This window comes from Felis catus, chromosome C1 (assembly GCF_018350175.1).
Source record: "Felis catus isolate Fca126 chromosome C1, F.catus_Fca126_mat1.0, whole genome shotgun sequence".
Classification (NCBI taxonomy): Eukaryota; Metazoa; Chordata; class Mammalia; order Carnivora; family Felidae; genus Felis; species Felis catus.
In genome coordinates, this window is record NC_058375.1 from 20,533,679 (window position 1) to 20,561,674 (window position 27,996).

At 39.8% G+C, this 27,996-nt stretch overlaps 1 protein-coding gene and 1 long non-coding RNA gene across 4 annotated transcripts in view; one reads left to right on the plus strand and one right to left on the minus strand.

The window, feature by feature from the left end:
* WASF2 (WASP family member 2) overlaps positions 1 to 27,996 on the minus strand; it is a 73,703-nt gene that overhangs the window by 22,106 nt on the left and 23,601 nt on the right. The window contains exon 1 of one of the 3 annotated variants that reach the window (XM_019836460.3): positions 953 to 1,114. The exons of the other annotated variants lie outside the window; for them this stretch is intronic. The gene's annotated coding sequence lies outside the window, so the exon portion shown is untranslated. Of the gene's footprint in view, positions 1 to 952; positions 1,115 to 27,996 lie in introns of those variants that run through there. 3 annotated transcript variants of the gene reach the window in all.
* Positions 8,489 to 26,309, plus strand: LOC109502183. The gene is made up of 2 exons (XR_002160617.3): positions 8,489 to 8,863; positions 26,109 to 26,309. It is a non-coding gene; the product is annotated as an uncharacterized LOC109502183 (long non-coding RNA).

Below are 27,996 nucleotides of genomic sequence, written 5' to 3' on the forward strand. Positions count from 1 at the left end.
GGCTGAGTTACACAGGCAGCATAAAAACCTAAAAACCTTAAAATAACAACAACGCTCCAACCAACAAGAGTCTCCAGAGGCAAGGAGGCATGGTCAGAAAACAGTCCATTCAGCAGGCTCTGGATAGTACGGACAGATCCTATCCTTGGTGTATCCATAATCAGGACAGATCAGATTCCAGATGATCAATTGTAAGGATCAAAAAAGAGCTGCTGTCATCTGATCATCTCCACAACGGAAATCAAGTTGCCAATAGCAATTCCATTGATCTACATCAGGACATAATTTCTCCAGTTCTTCCCTGATGGATGACTGTTAATGTACAACTAAACGCTAGCTGCCAGTGTCTATTAACACTACTAAAGTTTAGTCTGTAAATTGACAGAATTAAAGAATATCAAGGAAAATTTTACACGTTCAATATGTCAAACATGATGCTAAAGCAAACTGTGCTATAAGATTCCCTAGTCCTTTCTCATCTACCCAAGAGCTCCCTTTCTCTCTCCTATTCGTATCCGGATCAACACACCTGGGCCAAAAGGCTCTTGAGCCGGCAGGAAGTGTCTGGAGCAGATCCGGAAACCTTCCAGTTACCGTTTCTTATCCTGTCAGCTGAGCCCCTTTCCCTAGGAAATCCCCACCACTTCAGGTTCATGCTGAGCTATTGTTTTAGAATTAGATTACCAAATTCCTAGCTTTACAAGGATAGGAGGAGGTTTTAGTCTCAACAAAATGGGTATGACTACAGCCAAGGCATACCAGGCTGTTCCTGTTTCTGTATCTCGTGAAACTAAAGAAATTTAAAACAGCCTAATGGTTTTCATGCTAGGGAAAATGCAAATTCACTTCAAATGAAAAGGTAAAGCATAAAGGTAACATACCCAAGTCCCCAGTATTCCCAATTCTTCGTTTAATTAAAAAGAAAAAAAAAAGGCAAAACAGGTTTACTTACATCAAATCTTAAAACACCAGCTCATCACCAAAAAAAGTTGATTGTGAATACAAAAAGCTAAGTATCACAAATCTTAAAAGTGAACCAACATATTGTCTGACCAAAAGAAAAAGGAAAAAAAAAAGCCCTTCAGGCTCAAAGGGGGAGTAGAACCCTTTGGAACAGACTGCTCCTTGTTATGGACATTCTGATCTACTAAGAGTAAAAATAAAACAGGAAGCCAGCAGCTTGGGGAACAAGATTTCCTGTCACCAACAGCAACAGCCCAAGAACCAAGAGAATCAGCTGTTTGCTCATAACTCTGAACCTCCCTTTAATAGTCACTGTGTGGCAGCTGTGCCTATCTTTGGGGTGCAGAGGTGTTTCCTGAATATTTGTCTACTGTCTAAGGAAATAATTTTCATTCCGTTCCTCTGCTAAATTCCCCTTTGACTCAACAGGTTTTCTAATCCAAACTCTGGACTCTCCCTTCCAGTTGAACTCCTCTTCTCTACATGGTGTAGAGGTACTAAGATGCAATCATTAATAACTCACTGGTGAAAGAGTTTAGAGCAAGAAAGGAGGCAGGAGGTTGCAAATGAAAGAACCTCACAGGGCTCTGTACACCATCCTCTGGATGCTCTTATACTCTCAAATTTCAAGCTTTCTGGAAGAATCAAATTCGATGGTACAGCCAGAGATGATTGAAAACAGCCACTGTGGCTCCCTCTATTAGCAATTATTTCAGTACTTGTTCCAGCTTCTCAGAGGAGCTAAAGGAGCCAGATCCCCTTGAAATTGTACATCAAATGTGGCCACTGACAAGGCATTCCAGATGTTCTCTCTGGACACCTAATGGAAACTGGATTCCAGATGGCTAGGTACATGTAGAACTGGGGGCCAGGAGGAGGTTCTTGTAACACCTAGATACTTTAGAATTTATACTTTCCCAAGGGCCTTGAGTAAGCAGAACACAAATGGAGTCAACTCTCTGTCATATGGTGGGATGGTGGGGGGGGGGGGGGGGGAAGGGATACAAGTTTCCAATAGCAAGATGGCTTCTTATCACTAAAAAAACCAGTTCCCACAACCAGCTAGAGAGTGTAGAGGCCACTTTTAGGCAAACAGGCTTGAGCAATGGAATGCAGAAACAGGGCCACAGTGACCACCTGGTTGAATACAGACAGACCCATCAGGTAACCTCCTCAAAATATCCGTAGGCCCTAAATGACCAATGGGCTACTTGCAACTAGGCACAGCTACCAAAAATGGGAGAATTCCATATGTCCCCATACCTCCTTCACCTTCCCTCTTTAAAAACAGCCTCTATACCTCTATACCTCATTACAGACAGCCTTCCCCTGGCTGTCCTCCCCACTGTTCCCCTACGGTGTATTCAATAAACTTCTATCTCCTTTGTTCTGCCTTGGGTGAATTCTTGTCACTGCCTGCACCATCAGCTTCCACCCGATCAGTGATCATTTGGGGCCCTCATCTGATTGGGAGAGACACCCCATTTACACACCACAGACAGTACTCAAGAAATGACAATATGTCAATATCTATCAAGACAAAACAAACAGAAAAGTAAATCTGCTACTAAAAAAAACCACTTAATATGTTTCAGAACCACCAATGAGAAACAAGATTCCCTGTTATATGGAATTACCTGAATCACAGTTCATTTTCCTTTTGGATAATCAAAGTTAATTATATTCTGGGGCACCTGGGTGGCTCAGTCAGTTCGATGTCTGACTTCAGCTCATGATCTCATGGCTCGTGAGTTCGAGCCCTGAGTCGGGCTCTGTGCTGACAGCTTAGAGCCTGGATGGAGCCTGCTTCCAATTCTGTGTCTCCCTCTCTCTATGCCCCTCCCCTGCTCGTGGACTGTCTCCTTCTCTCTCTCTCTCAAAAATAAACAAGAACCTTAAAAAAATTTTTTTAAGTTAGTTATATTCACCATAAGAAGTATGGAATTATGCATGATCTGAAACACACCAGTAACTTCGTTAGGAAAAAAAAAAAAAAAAAAGCCTACATTCCAGTGAAGATAAACTTAGAAATGGGCAAAGACTCTCAAGGCTCTTGACTCAACTCAGCTTCAAGTTGTGCCATTCAAACATACTAGGGTTAGTACCGTGACTCTGATAACCTTACTAGCTATGTGATGGGCAATTTTCCTGGAGACATTAAGTAATGTAACATACATAAAATGTCTACTACAAGGCTAAATAAAAAGGTAGTTGTTTTGTAGTCCATGGACCCTAGGAAAATCTTACTGTAAAATCAACTTTATGCATTGATAAATATTTTTAAACACCTTCAACTATAGACATATTATGTGGTAGAACGCAAAGATGAACGTAAAGATGAAACAAATGTAAAGATGAAACCCTGGACTTAAATGAAATTTACTGAGGTTTTTTTCCTCCAGAGGTTGCTCCCAGCCAGGCTTCTGGACCTCCTGAAGAACACACATTCTCTCTCTCTCCACTCTTTCACACTGAGTTCCTCATCTGATCCACAGAACAAAGAAAATGATTAGAGTGACTATTTTCTCAATTCTCCTCAAGACCGTACATAACTACTAGCACCATTCCAGAGGCATTGGAGAAAAAGTTAATACATTATATACAATGGATGCCTAATGGCATTAGGGTTTAATTCTCTCATGGAAATCCAGTTGAGAAAGGCTCCTCTATCATCAGTAGTCATTTAGTGGAAAATCTGTGGAGTACTGGGTGTTGAGAAACCACCGTATTAAGGAAGTAACATGGCCAAATTTGCATTTTAGACAAGTCATTCTAACAGAAGCAAAGAAGTTATATTTGGGCAGGAGAAGGCTGGAGATAAAGAGATCAGTTGGGACTCTTCACAGGTTAAGACAATGACAATAGAAATGGAGAGGCCCACTACAGCTAGCAAATATGAATGAGGACAGGTTGCAGGGGTAAGGCTAACTCTTCAGTCCTATTTGCTACTCTCTCAATAGGTTTGTACAGTTATACTCACAAAGTGATAAGACGTATGTCTCTTTTTAAAAGTATCACGAAAAGGGGTAGTAAATGCTAGTGTCAGTGACAGAAAAAAAGAGAAAGTGAAGAAAACCAAGAAAGTAGTGGTTCTTAGATGCCAAAAGAAGTTTTGGAGCCATGAAAGAGTGAATGACCTGTCTTCATAGAATCAATAAAGTTCTGGGGCACCTGGGTGGCTGAGTGGGCTAAGTGTCTTACACTTTTTTTTTTTTTTAAACGTTTTATTATTTTTTTGAGAGACACAACAGAGTACGAACAGGGAGGGGCAGAGAGAGAGACACACACAGACTCGGAAGCAGGCTCCAGGTTCTGAGCTGTCAGCACAGAGCCCGACGTGAGGCTCGAACTCACAAACTGCGAGATCATGACCTAAGCCAAAGTCCAACACTTAACGGACTCAGCCACCCAGGCTCCCCAAGCGTCTGACACTTGATTTCAGTTCAGGTCATGATCTCAGGGTCCTGAGATCGAGCCCTGTGTCGGGCTCTGCGCTGAGTATGGAGCCTGCCTAAGACTCTCCCTCTGTCCCTTTCCATTGCTCACACACATTCCCCCTCTCTCAAAAACAACAGCAAAACAAACAAAAAAATAAAGTTCTTTTTCAGTTATATTTTACTTTGATTAGGGAATTATATGCTATAATGATATTTGCTAATATGGGGTTTGAGAAGGTCTTACACCTTGGGAGATGTTACACAGGAGAGGACTGACCACTGCGGAGATAAAAGTTATAGAGAAACAGACTTCAGTTTAGTTAGCTCCTTTTAATTAGAGCAGTCCTATATTAGAATGGGTTCTCTTCAGAGGTTATGAGTTCCCAGTACAGTCCTGTGGATGACCAGCTATCAGGAATGTTGCAGGAGACATTCCCAGACTGTAGGATGTTGATGTTGAGAGGTCAGATTGGATGACTTCTACAATGTCTTCTAAATCAAAGACGATAGATATAATTCTCACTCTGGGCTTCAGTTTCCTCATCTGCAAAATAAAGAGACTAAGCTAGATGATTTTTAAGAAGTTCTAAAATTTCCAGATTTGCTTCTAAGTTGCTATAACCTCCTTACTTGGCCAACATGGACTTGCATTCTGAACACAAGGCCTGAAGCAGGTCTAAGAACTGTAGAGAGGGATGGGTCATGGCTATGAATCAAACCCTCCTCCACATCTAGATTCATCTAGTTACCAGGACCTGCAGGATATAGAATGGTCCAAAGGACGTTTCAGACAGAGCCCCAAGGTTAAGTTATTTACATCCTGGGCGGCTCCCAGGCTGATCTGGGAGTTGGCTATCCAAGTAAGTCCAAAGGAAAAACTGGCTTTGGAACAGTTCCAGACATGCAGCCAGACTCAGTAGCAACCCCATCTTTACTCCTGGCTATTTTCAGCTTAAGGGACTTGAGAATGAGTCTGAGAACAAGTAAAAGACTTTAGGCATCCCTCCCTAGCCATGACCTGGCAGTATATGGACCAGTCTAGACTGTCAGTACCACGGCAGAATTCATGCTTTGAAATGGAGACTGGATGAGGTATTCTCTAAGGTCCCTTCAAACAGTAAGATTCTACAGGCCTATATATTAGAAGTTATCACAAAATACTTATATATAACATGTCGTCAGTATAAAGTCAAAAGGAGACTTTGACATCTACCCTACACTCTCACAACTCTGATTCCAACACCCTGAAGCAGAATTAGGGTGAGGTGAAAAAGACAGAGGATGGAAGAAGGTCATAAAGGAAGGCTACATGTGAGGGAGGACACATTCATCTTTACCCCACTCTGAATTCCTGTTATTACCAGGACAGAAGACAAATTACTGCTCATTCTGGTAGTAATATTTATTACTAGCTATTTATTATAAATAAATATACAATGCTTCATTTAGAGCCAAGGTCACTGACAACACCTGCAGATTTCTATGGTTCCATCCCAAAACAAGTATATCTGAGCTATAGCAATAACCATAACAACAGAAATGCTTCTCAAGGCAGTTCCTCTTTGAAACATACCCCCAAAATGCTGATCAGCAGTAGCAGGGGATGAGAACATGTGGGGATGTTATATGTGTGACAATTAGGACTTCTGCTTTCACTTCAGCATTTCCCACTGTTCTACAGTTAACAGCAATTTGGATGGGGGCCTATGAGAAGAGCTTTACTTTGTAGACCAGTTTCCTCTTTCAAGAGACAAATTTCTTGCATTCCACAGGGGTTCAAAATCCCAATTGAAAAGTCAAATAATCATTTGATTTCAAAATGATAGACAATACACAGACTTACTGTAATCTAAATCTGTCTACAAAAATGTTTAAAGAAGTATGAATTTACTGTTGCATACAGCAGTCCTCACAACTATGCAACAACCACAAGGAAGAATGCCTCATTATAGACTTAAGCATCCACCCACTTCCTGTTGAAATACTGGGTGAGGCTGAACCTACAAATATAACTAGACTCTTTCTAAACACAAAGAATTACTGACAAATCAGTTTAGGTCACTAACGTCCAAGAGAGATAGCAAGACAGAAATGAAACTCCTTTGGTTGACAGAGAAAGTATCTGACTGGGAGAACCAAAAAAGTTATCTGTGATCCAAAACCAGGAGAAGTTTCCAATTTCCCAAAGTAATGACAAAGGTGATGAACCTACATTCAATAAACCTAAGGCTCCTTCTTGTCCTGATTTGGTTTTGGGCAAGTGGTCCAGGAAACAGGACTTCTAAACTCCAGTATTTTACTCCTTGAGCACACTATTGATCTATCAAGGACCATTCATACCTGGTAATTCCATAAATTTCTATTACACTTTGGGGGCAATACCACCTTTTGTTCTTACCTTTATTACTCTTCAGGCTCTAATCATAGCTTTGCTCTTAAAGCTAAAACTGGGGGATCACCTTCACCTCTAAAATTGTTTTTTTCTAGTATAAACTATTCCACAGACAACTGCTTCTTTATTGGTGGAAATTAGGCTCTTTTAGTGTTGTCCATCTGGTTGTCCAAAAGAAAATACATTTAAACAGTAGACCTGGAACTTAGATTCTAGTTCTTAAATTTTGTTAATGTTTTATTTATTTTTGAGAGACACAGAGTGAGAAAGAGTGCAAGCAGGGAAGGGAAGATAACAGAAGATCTGAAGTGGACTATGTGCTGAGAGCAGCAAGCCCGATGTGGGGCTTGAATTCATGAACTGTAAGATCATGACCTGAGTGGATGTCAGATGCTCAACCAACTGAGCCACCCAGGCGCCCCTGGATTCTAGTTCTTAATCTAACGATGACTGGCAAATGGGGGGAGAATTTCAATTCACCCTTCTAGTTCAGCTTTGGGCTGCCCTAAAAAAAAAAAAAAATCTCAAAAGATGCTAATATAAAACTGAGATTTTGTTTGCAAAGTATTCTGATCTCCAAAGAAAAGATTTATTCACATAAAATATTTCTTGTATCTCCATCCTGGCCCAAGTTCCCTGTTATGTATCCACTTATAATATACAAGGTCTACAATGTTATCACTGATGACTTTCAGCTACAAACACAAAATTCATTTCACATTCCCAATCTAATGCCAATTTCTAGCAATACCCAATTCATCAAAATGGAATGGTTTGAAATACGCCAAACTATCCATCCATCTAAATGGGCTTACTTCTACTGACTGAATACATATAAATTATGAATGATTTTACTTAGAAATGGAGAAATCTTACCCCTGGTATTTGTAGGTACTCAAGTACCAGATTCCTTTCAGCTGTAGTCATTAATTCAGCATTGAATTCATACAGGAGTCTAGCATGAAAAACAACTAAGCTCCTCTGAAAAACAAACACCAACATACAAACCAAAACAAAACAAAGCATCAAACCTCAACAAATCAGTTCACAAGATTACTAGAAATATGCCACTAACTCACACAAGCCCCAACAAAGTATTCTTCACTTGTAAGAGCTTCCTTTTTTTATTTTTCGCCAATGACAAAGTGATCTCCAGTTACTGGTGCCTAAAAACCTGAGATAAGAGGGTAGATACAAAATGCATTCCTCTCCAAATACCCAGGCTTGAGTACCTGTGAGTAAGCCAAACCTGGGCATGTGCTACATATGGGAACACACAGTTGGTTTTTATGGAAGAATGTCTAAATCCCACTTTACTATCTTACTCAAAGATAAAGTGGATGGGACTAAGTGCAACCTTTCTTTCTTGGTTCCTGCAAGTAGCAGTGAGTATTGCACTAGGTTAAGCTCCCTATAGACAGGTCACTGGCACAACCACTGGTGATTAGATACAGAGGTGGGTTTGAAAAAGAGGGAGAAAGGAGATATTCAGAGCCGAACCACACATCAGGCACTGAGTCTCATTTCATCCTGCCAGCTGTCTAACCATTCATTTTAATCCCTATGATGCCTCACTTCATATTTCAAGCTTCTCTCTGGGATGGAAAGGCCAAAAAAGAAACTGACTTTACACAACTGAGAAAGGCCAGGGGGAAAAAGGTTGCAGAGCAACAACAAAAAAGGAGATTCAGCAAAATGTTTTGCTGACAGCTCAGGGCAACGTACAAACACACCGTGTGGTCATGGAGCAGGCAGAAGCAGCAGTCCTGGATGTGACTGTTAATATACCAACTTAAGTAAGGAGGGAGACCTAGCAATGACAACCGCATCTGAACACCAGGAAGTGGAATTATGGAGCAAACTGCAATTCCTATCAACTGTTCTATTCTGCCAGCTGTAACAAGAATTCATTCCTGAAAAAGTGTCACACACTCATCTGTCACTAATAGCCAAGCCGCCAGCAACTAAGAGTCAGCAGCAAAGGGCAGCTGTACATCTACTTCCTCTCACAAGGTCTATTCACCACTCAAAATATGGGATTTATAAGGAAAAGTCCTTGAACAGAGGGAAAGTAAGTACCCATTCTTTTTTTCTACCCTCAGTTTACTAAGCAGTTACCAAAGCCGTCAAAACCTAATAAGCAGTGGTGTAGAGTAGCAAGAGCATGGACAGTAAGAGGCAGAGGTGTGGGTTTCAATTCCCAACTGCCAAATTTTAGCTTTGGGACCTTGGCAAGCAGTGTAATCTCTCAGTCTGTTTCCTAATCTGTTAAATTAGTATAATGATTCCTAGTTTGTAAGGTTGTTATGACGAAAAATAAAATAATGCATGTGTAAAATGCTTAACACAGTGCCTGGCACAAAACAATTATAGTAATAGTCCTAGTGATGGGTACCTCGCTGACTCGACGAGTAGAGCATGTGACTCTTGATCTCCAGTCAATGATAACGTTGGACACAGAGATTACTTTAAAAAAAATAGTGATTTCTGTTGTAGTCATAGTAGTAGTAGTGGAAGTACGAGTTCCACACATATCTAGCATTTAACTATGTGCCAGGCACTGTTCTAAATGTTTTTTTTTTAAGATGTAGTGACTTTAAACTTTTTTTTAAAGTTTATTTTTATTTATTTTGAGAGAGAGATAAAGCACGAGTTGGGGAGAGGCAGAGAGAGGAAAGAGAGAGAGAGAGAGAGAGAGAGAGAGAATCTGAAACAGGCTCCACATTTTCAGCACAGATGTGGGGCTTGAACTCACAAACCGTGAAATCATGACCTGACCTGAAGTTGAATGCTCAACCAACTGAGCCACCCAGGTACCCCTGTTCTAAATGTTTCATGGGGCACCTGGGTGGCTCAGTCACTTGAGTGTCTGACTTCAGCTCGGGTCATGCTTTCACGGTTCGTGGGTTTGAGCCCCACATTGGACTTTGCACTGAGAGCACAGAGCCTGCTTTGGACACTCTGTCCCCCTCTCTCTTTGCCCCCTATCCCCGCTCATGCGTGTGTGTGTGTGTGTGTGTGTGTGTGTGTGTACACGCATGCATGCTCTCTCTCAAAAATAAACACTAAAAAAAGAAAAACATTAAAAAATGTTTTATATGTGGTTCCCTCAACCATTAAACAATACTATTAATAAGTTTCAGGTTGTATTAATACTTAACTAATTATAGTAGTACCCTTATCAATCAATGAATATCTATCAAGTAGACACTAAAAGACACAAGGAAGTATAAATTCCCTTCCTTCACTACAGGAACTTATAATTTGAGGAGACAGATAAAACCAGTTTAGTAACAATACAGCAAATAAATAGAAGTTCAGTTATCAAATGAATGATGCAGTCAATGATAACAACAGAAAGGATGAAACAGTCACTGTGACTTGAAGGGATCAAACAGGCAGGATTTGGATATAAAGTATAAAGAGGGGTACACTTATGATGTACACTAAGTAATGTATAGAATTGTTGGATCGTTATATTGTATACCTGGAACTAACATAACACTGTATGTTAACTATACTTGAATTAAATTTAAAAAAATAAAAAAATATCTAAAACATAATAATAATAATAATAATAATAATAATAATAATAATAATAAAAGAGGAAGGTTTTCCAAGTGGGGGTAATATAAGCAGAAGTCTTTTTTTTTTTTTTTTTTTGGGACAGAGAGAGACAGAGCATGAACAGGGGAGGGGCATAGAGAGAGGGAGACACAGCATCGGAAACAGGCTCCAGGCTCTGAGCCATCAGCCCAGAGCCCGACGCGGGGCTCGAACTCACGGACCGCGAGATCGTGACCTGGCTGAAGTCGGACGCTTAACCGACTGCGCCACCCAGGCGCCCCTAGGCAGAAGTCTTGAACTCTACCACTAAGAATTTATGGAAAAGTTACAATTCTAATGGGCTTTTTACCACATTTCATCAAATCTAAGATGCCATTGATTATGAGATGTATCATGATTCAAGTTCAAGAGATGTTAAAATGTGGGGAGGGGCACCTGGAAGGCTCACAGGTTAAGCACCCAACTCTTGATTTTGGCTCAGGTCTCGATCTCACAGTTCCTAGGATTGAGCCTTGTGTGATGGGTGGAGCCTACTTGGAATTTCTCTCTCTGCCCCTCCCCAACTTGTTCTCTAAATAAACAAACATTTAAATAAAAATAAAAATGTGGGGAAATGTGCATCTTAGAATCAATAAAATATATTTTTTCTATAATATGAAAGGGTAGACAAAATGACCTTTAAAATTTCTCTCCAACCCTAAAAGGCTATGATTCTAGAACTCAGGCTTCTACAAGCACATTCAAATTCCACCAAATCATTAACACCATAGAAGAACAAAGATAATAAAAAATGAGAGATTGGAACTTTACTCCACTAATTATTTGCAAGGCTACAATATTTATCTCCTAACCAGTATGTTCGTATTTTCCTTTATATACTTGAACATAGAGCTATTTTAATATCCTTGTTTGCTAATTCCATCATCTCTGCCATTTCTGACTGTTTCTACTGAATGATTTTTCTCCTAGATATGGGCCACATTTTCCTGGTAAATCTAGTGACTTTTTTTTAAATGTATGTTTGTTTGTTTAGTTTGTTTGTTTAGAGAGATGCGTGGGGGGGGGGGCAGGGAGAGAGAGGGGGAGAGAAAGAAACCCAAGCAGGCCCCACACCAACAGCTCAGAGCCAGAGCCAAACATGGGGCTCGATTCCATAAACTGTGAGATCATGACCTGAGCCAAAATCAAGTCAGAAGCCCAACCAACTGAGCCACCCAGGCACCCCAAACATGGTAACTTCTGACTGGATGTTAGACATTATGCTATTACAATGTTGACTATCTAGCAATGTTGGTTTCAAAAGTGTCAGACTTTATTCTGGTAGGTAGTTAAGCTACTTTTGGTTCAGTTGGGTACCTGTAAGGCTTGTTTTTATTTATTTTTTTAATTTTTTTTTCAATGTTTATTTATTTTTTTGGGGACAGAGAGAGACAGAGCATGAACGAGGGAAGGGCAGAGAGGCAGGGAGACACAGAATCAGAAACAGGCTCCAGGCTCTGAGACATCAGCCCAGAGCCTGATGCGGGGCTCGAACTCAGGGACCGCGAGATCGTGACCTGGCTGAAGTCGGACGCTCAACTGACTGCGCCACCCAGGCGCCCCAGTAAGGCTTGTTTTTAAAAAGCTTTGTTAGGATGGCTCTAGGGTAGCCTATACTCTATGGGTATTTTAACCCCAGTGCAAAGATGCGGCCCCTCTGCAATCTCTACTGGGTGCCCCAGTGAGCACCATGGGCTCTCTATTCTGGCTGGTAGGAACTCAAACACCTCCCTGCTCATAGCTTCCTGGCCACTCTTTCCCCATTCTCCCTCAGTGTGATCCCAGTCATGTGTGTGGTCAGCAAAGATTCAATAAGACCCTGAGATTTCTAGAGCAGTTCTTCATAGCTTCCCCTTTTCCAGAACTCAACCACACTGCTTTCAGTTGCTTCAGCTCCCCTTGAACTATAATGTCTCTTCAGTTCAGCAAGACCAGTGTGCTCTGCTTGGAATCCCCCACCCTGCTCCATAGTTAGAAGAGACATCTAGGTGCAGTGTACGCGCGCGTGCGCACGCGCGCGCACACACACACACACACACACACACACACACACACACACACAGGAATACTACTTAGCCATCAAAAAGAATGAAATCTTGCCATTTGCAATGACATGGATGGAGCTAGAGTATATTATGCTAAAGGAAGTAAGTCAGAGAAAGATAAATACCATATTATTTCACTCATATGTGGAATTTAAGAAACAAAACAGATGAACATATGGGAAGGGGGGGTAAAGAGAGGGAAACAAACCATAAGAGACTCTTTTAAAAAAAAATTTTTTTTAATGTTTATTTATTTTTGCCAGAGAGAGAAACAGGGCATGAGCGGGGGAGGGGCAGAGAGCGAGAGGGAGACACAGAATCCGAAGCAGGCTCCAGGCTCTGAGCTGTCAGCACAGAGCCCGACGCGGGCTCGAACTCACAGACTGCGAGATCATGACCTGAGCCGAAGTCGGACGCTCAACCGACTGAGCCACCCAGGTGCCCCAAGAGACTCTTAACAATAGAGAACAAATTGAGGGTTAGTGGAGGGGAGGTGGGTGGGGGATGGGCTAGATAGCTGATGGGTAATATAATAAGAAGGGTACTTGTTATGAGGAGCACTGGGTGTTGTATGTAAGTGATGGATCACTAAATTCTACTCCTGAAACCAATACTGCATTGTATATTAACTAACTAGAATTTAAATAAAAATTTAAAAAGAAAAGAAAAAAAAAGAAGAGACATTTAGACAGAAAGCCAGGTAATCACAGGGCTCACCTCTTTTATTTCCCTTCTCACAGGGATCACAGCCCTGTCCTTCCTGTTTAGGTCAGGGTTGATTTCCACTCTAGTTTTGCAAGGCCCTCCATAATAAAGAGGTATTATAAAGTATTATAATCTTAAAGTCTGATTAATTTCAATTTATCTTCAAGTACATACACAGAGTAATTCTAGGAATAACAAGAAAAAGTAGGTGTCCCGAAATCAAACAAACAAGAAAGCACTGCCAATAGGTATAATATCATTACCATAAGCATAGAACATATTTGGATGACATATTTAATTAATTTTTTGAATGATCACAACTGAGGACAATGACAGAAAGTTCTTTTCTTACAGCTAATACTCACATAGGTGCCTACCACCTTCAAAAATCAATACAGCTTGGTGAACTCAGAGGGATGTTCAGTCAAGAGATTCAAGGATTTCCTGACCCACTCATTATGTGACTCTGGGCTGGTTACTCTCTATAAGCCTCATCTGTAAAATGGGAAAAATAAAATCTACCTCATATGATGGTTCTAAGGATAAAATGAGATAACATGTGAGCCTTCTAGAGGGATGTCTAACACCCAGTAGGTACTCAGTAACTGATAGCTCTGATTACTATTAATTCAAAGGAATGCAGAGTTTGTTTAGATTCACCTCCTGGTGGTAATGAAATAATTTAAGGACAGCAAATCAAATTAAACAGCATTGAACACACTACACAAAAGGCTCTCCTAATTGATCCTCTTTTCTTCAGTCTCAGTGGAGGCCAAGTAATAGGTGAGTCTGTTACCTTCTGGGACAGGCTCTTTGGGAGTGTAGAGACAAATACTGAGAAAGAAATAGATGGCCTCTGTTTATATTATGACAATTTTAAATATTAAGATAAAGAGTATCAGTCTTCCAAATCATAGTCAAAAATCAATTCAGTTTTTTCACTTTACAAACTTTGAGAGACAAATAGTCTCAAAGGGACTATTACTTGGATCATGGCATTTCTTTAAAAAAAAAAAAAAAAAATCCTTTCATCTTGAAGGCCCAAGGCAAATGTCACCACTTCTAAGAAGCCTTCCTTGACTCTTCTAGTCTGAAGTCATCTCTCCCTTTCCAAAAGTGCCGAAGAGGTATGCTGAACCTCTTTGATGGCAGTCATTACATTCTATGTTGTAGTACAGATTTTTGGAGTGTACAATTCTCTGAGTACAGGAACTGAAAAACAAAATACCTTTAAACCTAACAGAAGTAGTACTAACAACAGCAGCTAAGGGTGGGATTCTTAAAACTTCTTTGTATCCTATAGTGTCTGCTCAATAAGTGTTGAATGCCTAAAATATGGCTGGTATTTATTCACGTTTTCTTATATATCTCTACTACTCAAAACACTTCTATGAAGTAAGTTTTAGCATTCTGATTTTACAGATGACAGAACTAAAACTAAGAGCAGTTCTGTAACTTTATCAAAGTCACACAGTCAACTTTTAAACCCAGGTCTATCTATGTCAAAAGTTTATGCTTATTCCATGACTCCACACTGACTCTTTAAAAAAACACACAAACCAAGAAATTATACAAATAAGCTCCTATTTCTCATTCTCATACACAAGTGCCACGAAGCCCTCGACTAGTTTCTTCTCCCTTGAAAAAAGACTGCATGCTAACACAAGAAAGCCTTCCTGACATATTTACCCTAGAACTGAAACGGTGTTAATGAGGATAACATACTGCTTTCTCCCTCTCTACACCCAATTTTAGCCAGCTGCTCAGGGGCTTCACATCTTTCACTTTAAACAACATAAACACTGGCTCATTTAAAGTGCCAGCCTCACATAACATGCTTAGATGCTACTGCTTTTCAAACAAACTCCTGTTTTCAAACAGCCAGGCATTTGGGGTTCCATCACTTCTGATGAGTTACTTTTATCTGCAGGGTCCCTGAAAATCACTTTAAGTTTCATTCTCTGTGCACTGTTTGGCTCATCAAATCTTGTCATCAGGGGCTTTTTTTTTTTTTTTTTTTTTTAAGCACCTCATCTTTCATCTTCTTTTACAATGAACCAAAACACATTCCCATGGGTAATTCTTAAACTATATATGTATTTTTTAAAATAATACTCTTCTGACTTTTTCCAAAGAGCATGGTTGTTTTCCCTTTTTAGCCCAAGTAAAGATAATTATATCAGAAGTGATATAATTTTCCCCCATTTCTTTCTGCATATGGGGAATACTGAAATGATAAGTCTTTTTTAATTATTAAATGTAAATACCTCATTAAATATAATCCAATTACTTTAATTGTAAAAAGGAAGTAATTACAATATGTACATGTATTCTTGCCTGGTACATTTAATATCTTAAATTAATCTTTTCAGCATTAATATTTTAAATTAACCTTTGACATTTGAAAAATGCAATAAACTGATGTCTCTTTTTAAAAATATATACATATAAAGCTGTACTTCATGGATCTTTGTTGTGATTTCACCTACAAACAATTTTAGTGAGAATAGCCCCACTCCCACAGAGAGGGGTAATTAAATACCACCTGCCCTAACTGAACTGGTATTTCTTGTCTGCCATAAATCATGTTAAAGAGTCTAATGCCTTCTAGGACAAAAAGCCAAGAGATGAATTCTGTCATTCTAATAATCACAAAAGCTTTACTTACAAAGACAATTCCAGACCAAAATTTGTTAGAAAGATGGCTTTGGTATAGTACCCTAAATTTTCCATTACCTAATTTATATTCTGTGACTACCATTTTAGCTCTCTAAGACCACCCCAAGCATTCTCCTTTCTCTCTGGTCTCTAGCCCTTCAAGTTTACTGTTACAATAGTTTCCCTCAGCAGCCATCTGGTTCTTTGGTTTCTACTCTTTTTTGGTGACCAAGGGCAAATAAACTGCAAAGCTAAATCTCGATGAACTGCTTTGAAAATGGGCTCTGCCACGGTCTGTGCTCTGAAAAACCTCCATTAAAATGGAGGGAAAAGGCTTACACAGAAGAGGAATTAAGAAGATGATACTTTGTTTTGTTTTTCTATATCTTACCAAAATCTATCAGTGAGTGTTATTTTAAGATATGAATTATGTATATAGAAAAAGTAAAACTTGATTTAGATTAACACAGAACTTTTTCTAAACTTTAAAACTATATGAATATTTATGTTGTAGAGATAACAATCAGGGCCGTGTATATACAGCACTTTCCCTGCAAAAGAAAAGCTCTCTTTAAAGTACTAACAAGGGGTACCTGGGTGGCTCAGTCGGTTAAGCGGCCGACTTCGTTCGGCTCAGGTCATGATCTCATGGTTCGTGAGTTCGAGCCCCGAGTCGGGCTCTGTGCTGACAGCTCAGAGCCTGGAGCCTGTTTCAGATTCTGTGTCTCCCTCTCTCTGACCCTCCCCCATTCATGCTCTGTCTCTCTCTGTCTCAAAAATAAATAAACGTAATAAATAAATAAATAAATAAATAAATAAATAAATAAATAAAGTACTAACAAGCAGGGTGCCTGGTTGGCTCAATTGGTAGAGCATGCAACCCTTGATTTCACAGTTTTAAGTTCAAGCCCCACGGTGGGCATAGGGATTACTTAAAAATAAAATCTTTAAAAAAAATGTTTTTACTAAAATAAAATCTTTAAAAAAAAGTATAAGAAGCGTTGTGTTTTCTGCAAGTCTCAAGGATTTCACTGAAATAGATTTTCCTGTTTAGACCCTATAGTAATGAACCAAAGATGCAACTCTGCCTCACTAATACCACTTCCCAAAACAAATTAATGAAATGGAGGAGGGTAACTATGACTAACTCCTTCAGTCATTGATTATAGCCAGGTTGGAGCAGTTCCTGACTACATAAGGCTGGCTTCTGCTGTCATCCAGGCTAACTATGGAAAGCTATTTTATGGTTTGAAAGGATAGTCACATGGGTCATTGTGGGTTCCCTCATTCTCAAACACTGAAATGAATTCTGAACAGTTACCAAAGGTTAGCAGAAGGAATGGAGCCTGATATCTGATGATGATCACAGTCTTCCAGGACAGCACCATTATAAGACAACAAGGAATTTCACAGGTAAAAGGTATACCAGCAGCTAAAACTTAGCCCCTTTCAGGATTTAAATGATTCAAGTTTCATCTTGATAACACTGGTATTTTTGTACAAAATATATCTTATTAGGCCAGCACTTAAAAGTTAAAAAGGTGTCTTTAAATGCCTGCTGACCTAAAATTGCCACGTTCAATGCTTTAAAGGGATTGATTTTCTGGAGAAGGACAATAAGATGCCAAATTCTGTTCAATGGAGATCAGAATATTATTTGGTGAACCTATTCTGCACCTGTGGAAGCGAAAGAATAAGACTGACTTACACACCCCAGAAGGAGGATGGTATTTATCTTGGGCTCTCCCTATGACCTCTTTGGCAGCAAATGTAAGAAAGTCCTTTTTTGAGGCTAAGGGGCGTGCCCAGGACTTTCAACTACCCATTCAAGCAGCGTTACAATTCCCCTCCTCCATAATTAAGTTCTCTTTCCTACTCTCCATGCATGCATGAATTGCAATGACATTGACATGGGGGCCTGACATTAGTCTTTGAAGGTCATTTAAATCCTCCTACTTCCAAGCTGCCTTAAAAGCAATGCGTCATCCATTCCACAATGCCTGAGTGTGGGGTCTGACTAGATGGTACTCAAAGCATAAAAAGCAAGAGGGCTCCAAACTCAAATATCATAAAAAAAAAAAAAAACAAATCAAAGAAATAAAACACAATAAAACTCAGTTGCTCAAGAGACAATAGTAAGAGAAACACTAAACTTTTAACACTGGATGAATGAAAACACTTCTGATAATTCCTTTTATTTAGGAAAGTAGAAAATGTCATTCGCAATATAGTCCCTTTATATTGGCTTCAGTCTCCTCTACTATCACAACTTCATACATACATACCCATCCCTGAAGTCCCACAGACCCTCCCATGGCTCCTGATTACATAATGTTCTCCCTTGCCTCCATACTTTTGTTCAAATCTGACCACCCACCACACCCTCACCAACTTCTAAGGTCTTCCAAGATTGAGCTCAAGTGAAACGTCTCTTGACATGCCTTGCCCCAGGGGAGCTTGACGCCCCTCTCCACACATTCTTTAAACTCCCATAACACCCTGTGCATGCCTATCCCATCACACTGCATTAAAATGACTGATTTTCTTACTTGCTCTCCCACTAGACTGCAAATACTTTAAGGCTAGTGATCAATCATCTCTGATCCTAGTGCCTATCACCATGCTAGGTACAGAGAATATGCTCAATAAATATTAATCAAATGAGGGGCACCCGGGTGGCTCAGCTGGTTAAGCATCCGACTCTTGGTTTCAGCTCAAATCATGATCTCACGGTTTGTGGGACTGAGTCCCACACTGGGCTCTGTGCTGACAGTGTGGATGGAGCCTGCTTAGGTCTCTCTCCCTCTCTCTCTGCCCCTCCCTTGCTCATACTCGCTCTCTCTCAAAATAAACTTAACTAACTTGAATTGAAATAAATTTAAGTAAACAAAAAAACCAAACAAACTTCAATATTAATCAAACGAATGAAGCCACAGTTAGTGGTTCTTGTGCTCTGGCCATTATGAAGGTGAGGATAGGGAGGGTGTCTGGACATTCAGTCTTAATAGTACTGCTTTCTGAGGGAAGAGAACTCAATCTGAATAGCCCAAGCTCGACCTTTGTTTTATTTACTTATTTTTTTTTAATTTTTTAATGTTTTTATTTATTTTTGAGACAGAGAGAGACAGAGCATGTGCAGGGGAGGGGCAGAGAGAGGGGGAGACACAGAATCTGAAGCAGGCTCCAGGCTCTGAGCTGTCAGCACAGAGCCCGATGTAGGGCTCGAACTCACAGAGTGTGAGATCATGACCTGAGCTGAAGTCAGACGCTTAACCAACTGAGCCACCCAGGTGCCCCAACCTTTGTTTTAGAATTAAGATTCCTAGTAATTCATCAGATCACAAGACGGGATCTATACATACTCTACAAACCCTAGGAAATGATTAGAGGTCTAATCTCTATATAGCAGAGTGAGACATTAAAAATTAAAAAAAAAATTAAAAATTTTTTTAATTACAAAAAAACAACCAAGGCCATCCCAACCAACACAAGCTATCTGCCACCTCCCTTTTATTCATGCACCTCAAAGTTCTTATCTTCTAATGTAAAGAGAGAAATGATTAAGAGTTATCAGCCAAAGGAGACACATTTCTAAAAAGGCTAAGGAAGGTCAGAATAGGGTAGGTCATGAAAATCAGCACATTTTAAAAACTTGAAAGAAATCCAGGCTGTCATTAAAATCTCCAGGCACGTGGCCTAAAACATTAATAAGCCTCTGAACCTTTTCTTTCCCCACCAAATCAGCTTTTTGCCCCCCTCCCCCAGCACCAATACTTTGTCCCCACCAACTGGACCCTGCCACCGGCCAACCTGCCTGCCTTTCTTCCTACCATTATAAATACAGATACAGATAGTGAGAATCTGGCAAACATATGACAGCTTCTAACCATATATGAGATTTGTATAAACTGATATCCACTTTTCCTTTTTCCTTTCTTCTTTCCCTTTTTTCTTTCTCTCCCTCTCTTTCAATGAGCCTTATGTACTGAGCACTTCTTTCCTTCCTTCCTCCCTTCCTTCCTCCCTCCCTCCCTCCCTCCTTCCTTCAATGAACCTTAGGTACTGAGCGCTGTGCCACACACTGGGGATAAATTCAACAATGTCCCTGCCCTCAGGAAGCTCAAAAGCTACTGAAGGGGACAAAATTACTCTTTTCATAAGTATGACTACACAAGATGTTGTGGAGGCATCCAGCTCAGACTGCGGGCAGACGTAGTTAAGAAAGGGTGTCTTAAAGGACAAAAAAAAAATTAGTTAAGAGAAGTTTCAGATGAAGGGAGCAGTGTGTGCAGAGGCAAACAATGTTCCAAGAGCAGCAAATAGCTTGGTGTGGCTGAAGTACAAGAAGTCATGAGCGATAAGGCTAATAAGGTAGATAGAAGCTGAGACACAGAGATCCTTGTATGCTGCACTATAGCACTTGGAGTGTGCTGAAGGCTACGGGGAACTATTTAAGATTGAGACTAGAGAGTGACATGATGGGATTTGCATTTAGAAAGCTCTCTCTCGGGGCGCCTGGGTGGCGCAGTCGGTTAAGCGTCCGACTTCAGCCAGGTCACGATCTCGCGGTCCGTGAGTTCGAGCCCCGCGTCGGGCTCTGGGCTGATGGCTCGGAGCCTGGAGCCTGTTTCCGATTCTGTGTCTCCCTCTCTCTGTGCCCCTCCCCCGTTCATGCTCTGTCTCTCTCTGTCCCAAAAATAAATAAACGTTGGGAAAAAAAAGAAAGCTCTCTCTGGCAGCAGTGTGGAGAACGTACTACATGAGAGGGTGAAAGACTGAGGCAGTATTCCAAGTGGAAGCGCTTCTAATTGATGGATAGAATCTACATAATGGGAGAGTTACAACAGATGACAGAAAATACTCTGTACAGAGTTTGAGGCCAGGCTGTCACTGATAAGCTTTCCCTCTTGAACAATTAAATTATTTAGTCTCTCTGGGCCTCAGTTTTTACACTCTGAAAAATGTGTTTGTAAAAGTATTACCGGGGGGGGGGAACACTGGACTAGATTCAGTATCAGCAACCTTACCTTAATGCTTTACAATTTACAGATACAAAAATTTTTAGAAATACGTGTAAGGTAACAAAGAATCGTGAGAGGGCACCTGCCTTGCTCTTTTGGTAGAGCACGTGACTTGATCTCAAGGCCATGAATTCAAGCCCCACGCTGGATGTAGAGATTACATAAACAAACTTAAAAAAAAAAAAAAAAGAATTGTGATTTAGCAAACATCAGTGTGCCTGCCTACCACCTAGTTTAAGAATATCACCATTGGGGCGCCTGGGTGGCGCAGTCGGTTAAGCGTCCGACTTCAGCCAGGTCACTATCTCGCGGTCCGTGAGTTCGAGCCCCGAGTCGGGCTCTGGGCTGATGGCTCAGAGCCTGGAGCCTGTTTCCGATTCTGTGTCTCCCTCTCTCTCTGCCCCTCCCCCATTCATGCTCTGTCTCTCTCTCTCCCAAAAATAAATAAACGTTGAAAAAAAAAATTATAAAAAAAAAAATTAAAAAAAAAAAAAAAGAAAAAAAGAATATCACCATTAGGGGCACATGGGTAGCTCAGTGGGTTGAGCGTCTGACTCTTGATTTAGGCTCAGGTCATGATCTCACCATTCCTAAGACCAAGCACCATTTCGAGCTCTGCGAGCTCTGCGCTAACAGCTTGGGATTCTCTCTCTACCCCTCCCCCACAAGTACCTGTGCACACTCTCTCTAAAAATAAACTAAAAAAAAAAATAAAAAGAATATCACCATTAGCTTTAAAGTCCCCTACATGCCTCTCCCCAAACCTATCTCCTTCCCTTTCACTCTGATGACACTATCCAGAAATGTGTTTACTATTCCCTTATTTTTCTTTACAGTTTTATCATATCTGTATCCCAAACCATTATAGTTTAGTTTCACATGTTTCTGTACTTCACATGAATCTAATGCACATTTTTCTGCAACCTTTCACTCTACTATTTGTTGGGATTCATTCATGTTGCAATGGCTGCAATTTAGTCATTTCTACTGTTACATGGTATTATATTATATGGCTATACCATGATTTATTTATTCAATCTAAAGTTGATAGATATTGGGATTTTTCCCAGTTTGGAATGCTTATGTTTTTGCTATTGCCAACGAAGTTGCTATGGACATTTTTGTACACGTCTCCTTGTACACATGTATAAGGTTGTTAAGGGTAGACACCTAGGAGTGGAACTGCTGGGTCATGGAGTATGAAAATCTTCAATCATGAGATAATGCCAAATTGTGTTCCAAAATGGGTTTACACTTCTGTTTGCTGGGTTCTGGTTGCTTCATATATCCTTGCCAACATATTTGGTCAGATTTTAATTTTTGCCAATCTCATGGACATAAAAGAATGTGTCATTGTAGTTTTGATTTGCATTGGCCTGATGACTGCTAATGAAGCTGAACATTCCCAACCCTTTGGATAGGAAGGAGCTACTTTTTATTTTTCCAAAACACCGAAATTATCTTCTCTGAAAGCCTAAAATGGCTGTAGGTCATTCAGAATGCTGCCTCCCAGTAATTAACCAGATAAAGACTGGTGTCTTTCAGCACCAGGGTAAAACTGTATGACCAAATCTCAGCCATATTGACACAGAGGCACACCTGAAATTTTTCATCTGAGAACTGAAGGTGAATTAGGGATTTTAGAAGGACTGAGACTGAGAAAATCTGAGAGGGAATGATCAGGGCAAATATGTGATACTTAAAACCCTTCAGTATCTGCCATCAATGTACTTCTTTAGTTTCCTTTCTGGCCACACCTTTCTAGTGCACTACACTTCAGCCACTGTTCACCACAGATGCCCTCCTGCACTCTCACGCCTCTGTGATCATTCAAGACATTTCCTGCTTCCGGGAATACCCACTTTTTATCTGTTTTTTTTTTCCCCTATGCTTCTTGAAATTTTATTAATCCTTCCTTCCCTGCTCAGTTCAAATGAATTGCTTCCACAAAGCTATTGTGACCCTGTTCCCTAGGAAGAATTAATCAAGCCCTCTGTTTCAATAGCACTCTATTATACCACATATCCCACATTGCACTTGTAACAGGGATAGACTGTGAGCTCTTTGAGGGAAAGTTACCATCTTTTAAAACCTGAGGTGCTAATAAGCAGCACTTCTGTCACCCATCAATCCCCCATAAAATACTGGATAAGTATACAGAAAGATGAGCAGAATTTACTGAGAAAATAAGTATCTAAACAATGGAAAGACCCTTTCTGACTCTTGCTGACTATGAAGAAAAAATGAGAGAAAAGGCAAGAGAGGAGAAAGGGAGTGAGAGCTAATGAAAAATAAATTGTGACAATTAGGTCCCAGGAAATGAAATTGTAAACCATACAGTCACCTTCTTAATGGTGGCTTCCAATAGCATGGAAAAGTGGAATTTATAGATGACTCTAAAACCAGAGCTGGAAACACTTTTTTTTCAAAATTTATAAAATTTTTTTAAATTTTAATTTTTTAATTTTAATTTTTTAAAATTTATTTATTTTTGAGAGAGGAGAGAGAGGATCCCAACGTAGGGCTCAATCTCACAAACCACGAGATTATGACATGAGCCGAAATCAAGAGTCAGATGCTTAACCAACCAAGCCACTCAGGTGCCTTATTTATTTTTATTTATTTTTTACTTATTTATTTATTATTTTATTTATTTAGAAAGAGCATGGTAGAAGGAGAGGGCGAGAATCTTAAGCAGGCTCCATGCCCAGTAAGGAGCCCTATGCAGGGCTCAATTTCACAACCCTGAAATCATGACCTAAGCTGAAATCAAGTGTCAGACACTTAACTGACTGAGCCATCCAGGTGCCCCCAGACTCTTAACTATAGAGAATACACTGAGGATTGCTGGATGGGAGGTGGGCAGGGTGACAGGAAATGGGTTAAATGGGTACTGGGTTAAGGAGGGCACTTGCAGGGATGAGCATTGGGTGTTGTATGTTAAGTGATGAATCACTGAAACTAGTATTATACTGCATGTTAACTAACTGGAATTTAAATAAAAACATGAAAAAAGAAACTTAGGCTGTATTTCAGAATTTCATCTGGGTGTGGTGTTTTCTGAAGATAACTATAATTTCAATTTATTTAATAGTTAAAGGTTTTCAATTTTTTCATGAGTCATCTTGTTATCTTTTCCTAGGAATTTGCCCATTTTATCTAAATTTTGAAATAAACCAAGATAGTATTCACAGTATTCCTTAAATTGAGTGGCAAATATTATTATCATTAGAACAAAATGGCTAGATGAACGGAATAATGGCAGAGATAAAGATCCATGACATAAAGATTTGAGATTCCACAATATTTCAACATTTTCGTGTATCTCTGTATTCTAAGAATAGAGCCTTCTTTTGGACACAAGGTTTGATTTCCTATATCAAATACAAAATTGATAAATCAAGTTAATATTTTAATAAGCTGATTTTGGGGGCACCTGGGTGGCTGTCAGTTAAGTGTCTGACTTCAGTTCAGGTCATGATCTCGCAGTCTGTGAGTTCAAGCCCCCATGTCAGGCTCTATGCTGACAGCTCAGAGCCTGGAGCCAGCTTCTGATTCTGTGTCTCCCTCTCTCTCTGCCCCTCCCCACTCACGGTCTGTCTGTCTGTCTGTCTCTCTCTCTCTCTCAAAAATTAATGTCTAAAACAATAAGTTGATTTTGATTAATGCATGGTTGATCAGAATGACACTTGCAGATATCTTTAAAATAAAGGCTCTTTGGAGCACCTGGATGGCTCAGTCAGTGTCCAACTCTTGGTTTCAGCTCAGGTCATGATCTCATGGTTCAGGAGATTGAGCCCTGCATCAGGCACTGCACTGACAGTGTGCATAAAAAAAAAAAAAAAAAGAAAAAGAAAAAGAAAGCCTCTTTTAAATTAAGTAAAAGCTGGTTTCAGAGGCCACTCAATCATTAAATTAGATGCAAAAAAAAAAAAAAAAAAAACCTATCCCTTTAAATATAGCAATTCACTGAATTTAAAGAAAAATCCATCAGAAGAAATTTAACAGCTTTGAACTTATACATCCACATTATTTTTAAAAATAAAAGTGTAATTATTATTAAGACTATTGTTACTATAAAAGCACATTTTGTGATATAAGAAAAAAAGGCACTTTAGTGGCTTAAAAAAATTATGCTAATCATTTGTTTTATCTACTCCTTCCCCAAACCTTATGCCACAGTAGCTAACTGGAAGGAAAACTATCTGATTTAAATTTCAGCATCCTTGCTCTATCTCACCCTCTCCTGTTCTAGTGGAGCTATACTTGGTTAAATACATTCTATATGAAGAAGGAGGAGCCAAAAGATACTGTGATCTTTAAAATCCAGAGGAGGGGCCCCTGGGTGGCTTAATCCATTAAGGGTCTGACTCTTGATTTCATTAAGGGTCAGATTCTTCATTTCGGCTCAGGTCATGATCTCACCATTCATAAGATGAAGCTCCAAGCTAGGCTCTGTGCTGACAGTACAGAGCCTGCTTGGGATTCTCTCTCTCCCTCTCTCTCTGCCCCTCTCCCACACATGTGCTCTCTCTCTCTCTAAAAATAAATAAAATTTTTAAAGTTTTTTTTTTAACTTTTTATTCATTTATTTTGAGAGAGACAGAGAAAGCGTGAGTGAGGTAGAGGCAGAAAGAGAGGGAGAAAAGAGAGGCAGAAAGAGAGCCCAAGCAGGCTCTGCACTGTCAGCACAGAGCCCGATGTGGGGCTCAAACTCCCGAAACTGCGAGATTATGATCTGAGTTGAAACCAAGAGTCAGACGCTCAAGTGACTGAGCCACCCAGGCACCCCTAAAAATAAATAAACTGTAAAGTAAATAAATAAAATCCAGAGCAGATCATAGTATAATAATTTTGAAAGCCTGTTTAGAGATTGACCAAAAAATACTAGTCCTGTATTAGTGAAGGTCAACTTCTTTAATTGGACAGAGCTCCAGGGCAACGAAATTGAAAATAAGTATGATTAGAAGAATGGGAATGAACTCTACCTGGGCAACAGATCAATGAGACAGCATATCTGCCTTTGATTCTACACTGGTATAATCCTCCTTAACTAACATTAACACAGCCTCCAGCACCATACAATAAGGTTTTTCCAAATATCTATGGGAAGTTGACAACAGCAATACTTCTCTGCCAATCTAGCAATACAGATGCATTTTACCAGCTCCTCTCCTTGTAGAAATCATGTTAATAAAGATGTTTGGAGATTTATGGATTAAATGCCAATATTTTAAAAAACTGGACAACTGTTACAGAAATTCTTGTTGGTATTTTTCAGTCTTGGAGGAAATGGGGTTTGACAAAGAATATTTCCCAAGTGGTCTGGAAGGAAGCAGAAGAATTAGCAAAATCAAGAGGAGAAAATATGAAAATGCATCAGGTGAAAGCCCGAGGTTTGTTGGCAGGAGAAAAACGTGTCTGTATTGTGTAAACTAGAATCTATGGCAAACAAAATTCAATTATAATGAAGCAATTATCATGTCTTGTCACATTTGTTAAAACTGGTATCTGCCAAGTAGTATCCTTTTAGGCTGTCCACTCTTCTTGGTTTGCATCAATTGTCCCACAGTAATTATTAATAGTATATTCCCTCATACTTTTAAAAGTGAACTGGTTTATACAATAAGTTATATGATCACCCTATCCTTGAGAAACCAGGAGGCAGGGCTGCTAAAATGGCTCAAGGTTCAGGATCCAATCATAGTCCCAACTAAAATTCAGTACAGATTTATTTCTTTCATCTAGCGCTATGAATGGAACAATACAATAGTACTGTGATTAAAAACCCAGTGGACTGGTGGGGCCCCTGGGTGGCTCAGCCGATTGAGCACCCAACTTAGGCTCAGGTCATGATCTTGCAGTTCATGAGTTCAAGCCCTGTGTTGGGCTCTGTGCTGACAGCTCAGAGCCTGGAGCTTGCTTCAGGTTCTGGGTCTCCCTCTCTCTCTGACCCTCCCCCACTCACATTCCTTCTCTCTCTCAAAAATAAACAAACATTTTTAAAAAATTAAAATAAAACAAAAAAAACCCACAGTGGACTGGAACCAAATGGCTTGAGTTCAAATCTCAGTCCTCCTACATAAACTCTTCAGTTGTGTGACCTCATTACATTTTTTTGTTTTCCTTTTTATTTTGAAATAATTTCAATCTTGGGGAAAAGTTGCAAGAATAGTACAAAGGACTCACTTAATGCACTCCACCTAGGTTCACCAATTATTAACATTTTACCACATTCATTTCCCTCTCTCTCTCTCTTTCTCCCTCCACACCCTCTCCCACACTCACACTCTCTAACTTATGACTAATTTTTAAAATCATTTGACAATAGGTTGCAGACATGGTAGCCCCTATCTCTAAATACTTCAGGGAGTCATCTAATAGCAAACTATCATACAAATATCCCATTACGAAATTTAACAATTGAGGGGCACTTGTCTGGCTTGGTTGGTAGAACGTGTGGCTCTTGATCTTGGAGTTGGGAGTTCAAGCCCCACGTATGGTGTAGAGATTACTTAAAGAAGTAAATCTTTATAAAAAAAAAAAAAAAAAAAAAAAGGACAGGGGCGCCTTAATAGTTTAGTTGGCTAAATGTCTGACTCTTGATTTCAGCTCAGGTCATGATCTCACAGTTCTCACAGTGGGATCAAGTCCCACGAACTGTGAGATCAAGTCCCTCAACAGGTTCTGCACTGACAGCATAGATCCTTTCTCTCTGCCCCTTCCCTGCTCACGCTCTCTAAATAAATAAAACAAAAAAAGGAAATTTAACAATGATACATTGTTATTTAACATAAAATCCGTATCTAAATTTTATTTTATTTTTTAAAATATTTTTTAATGTAATCTCTACACCCAAAATGGGACTCGAACTCACAATCCTGAGATCAAGAGTCACACATTCTATCAACTGAGCCAGCTAGGTGCTCCAATACCTAAGTTTTAGAAAATGTTGTCCCAATAATGCTCTTTATAGGAATTTTTTTCCCCTCAACCCAGGATCTCTATCCAGAATCGTGGGCAGGTTTCCTAATCTCTTTGTATATCAGTTTTCCCATATGTAAAATGGTAGATAATATGACCTACCTCATGGCAGTATTGGAAGAAATGAAGGAGTAAATATATACAAAGACTTTAAAACAGTCGCTGGCATTCAGTACAGGTGTTAG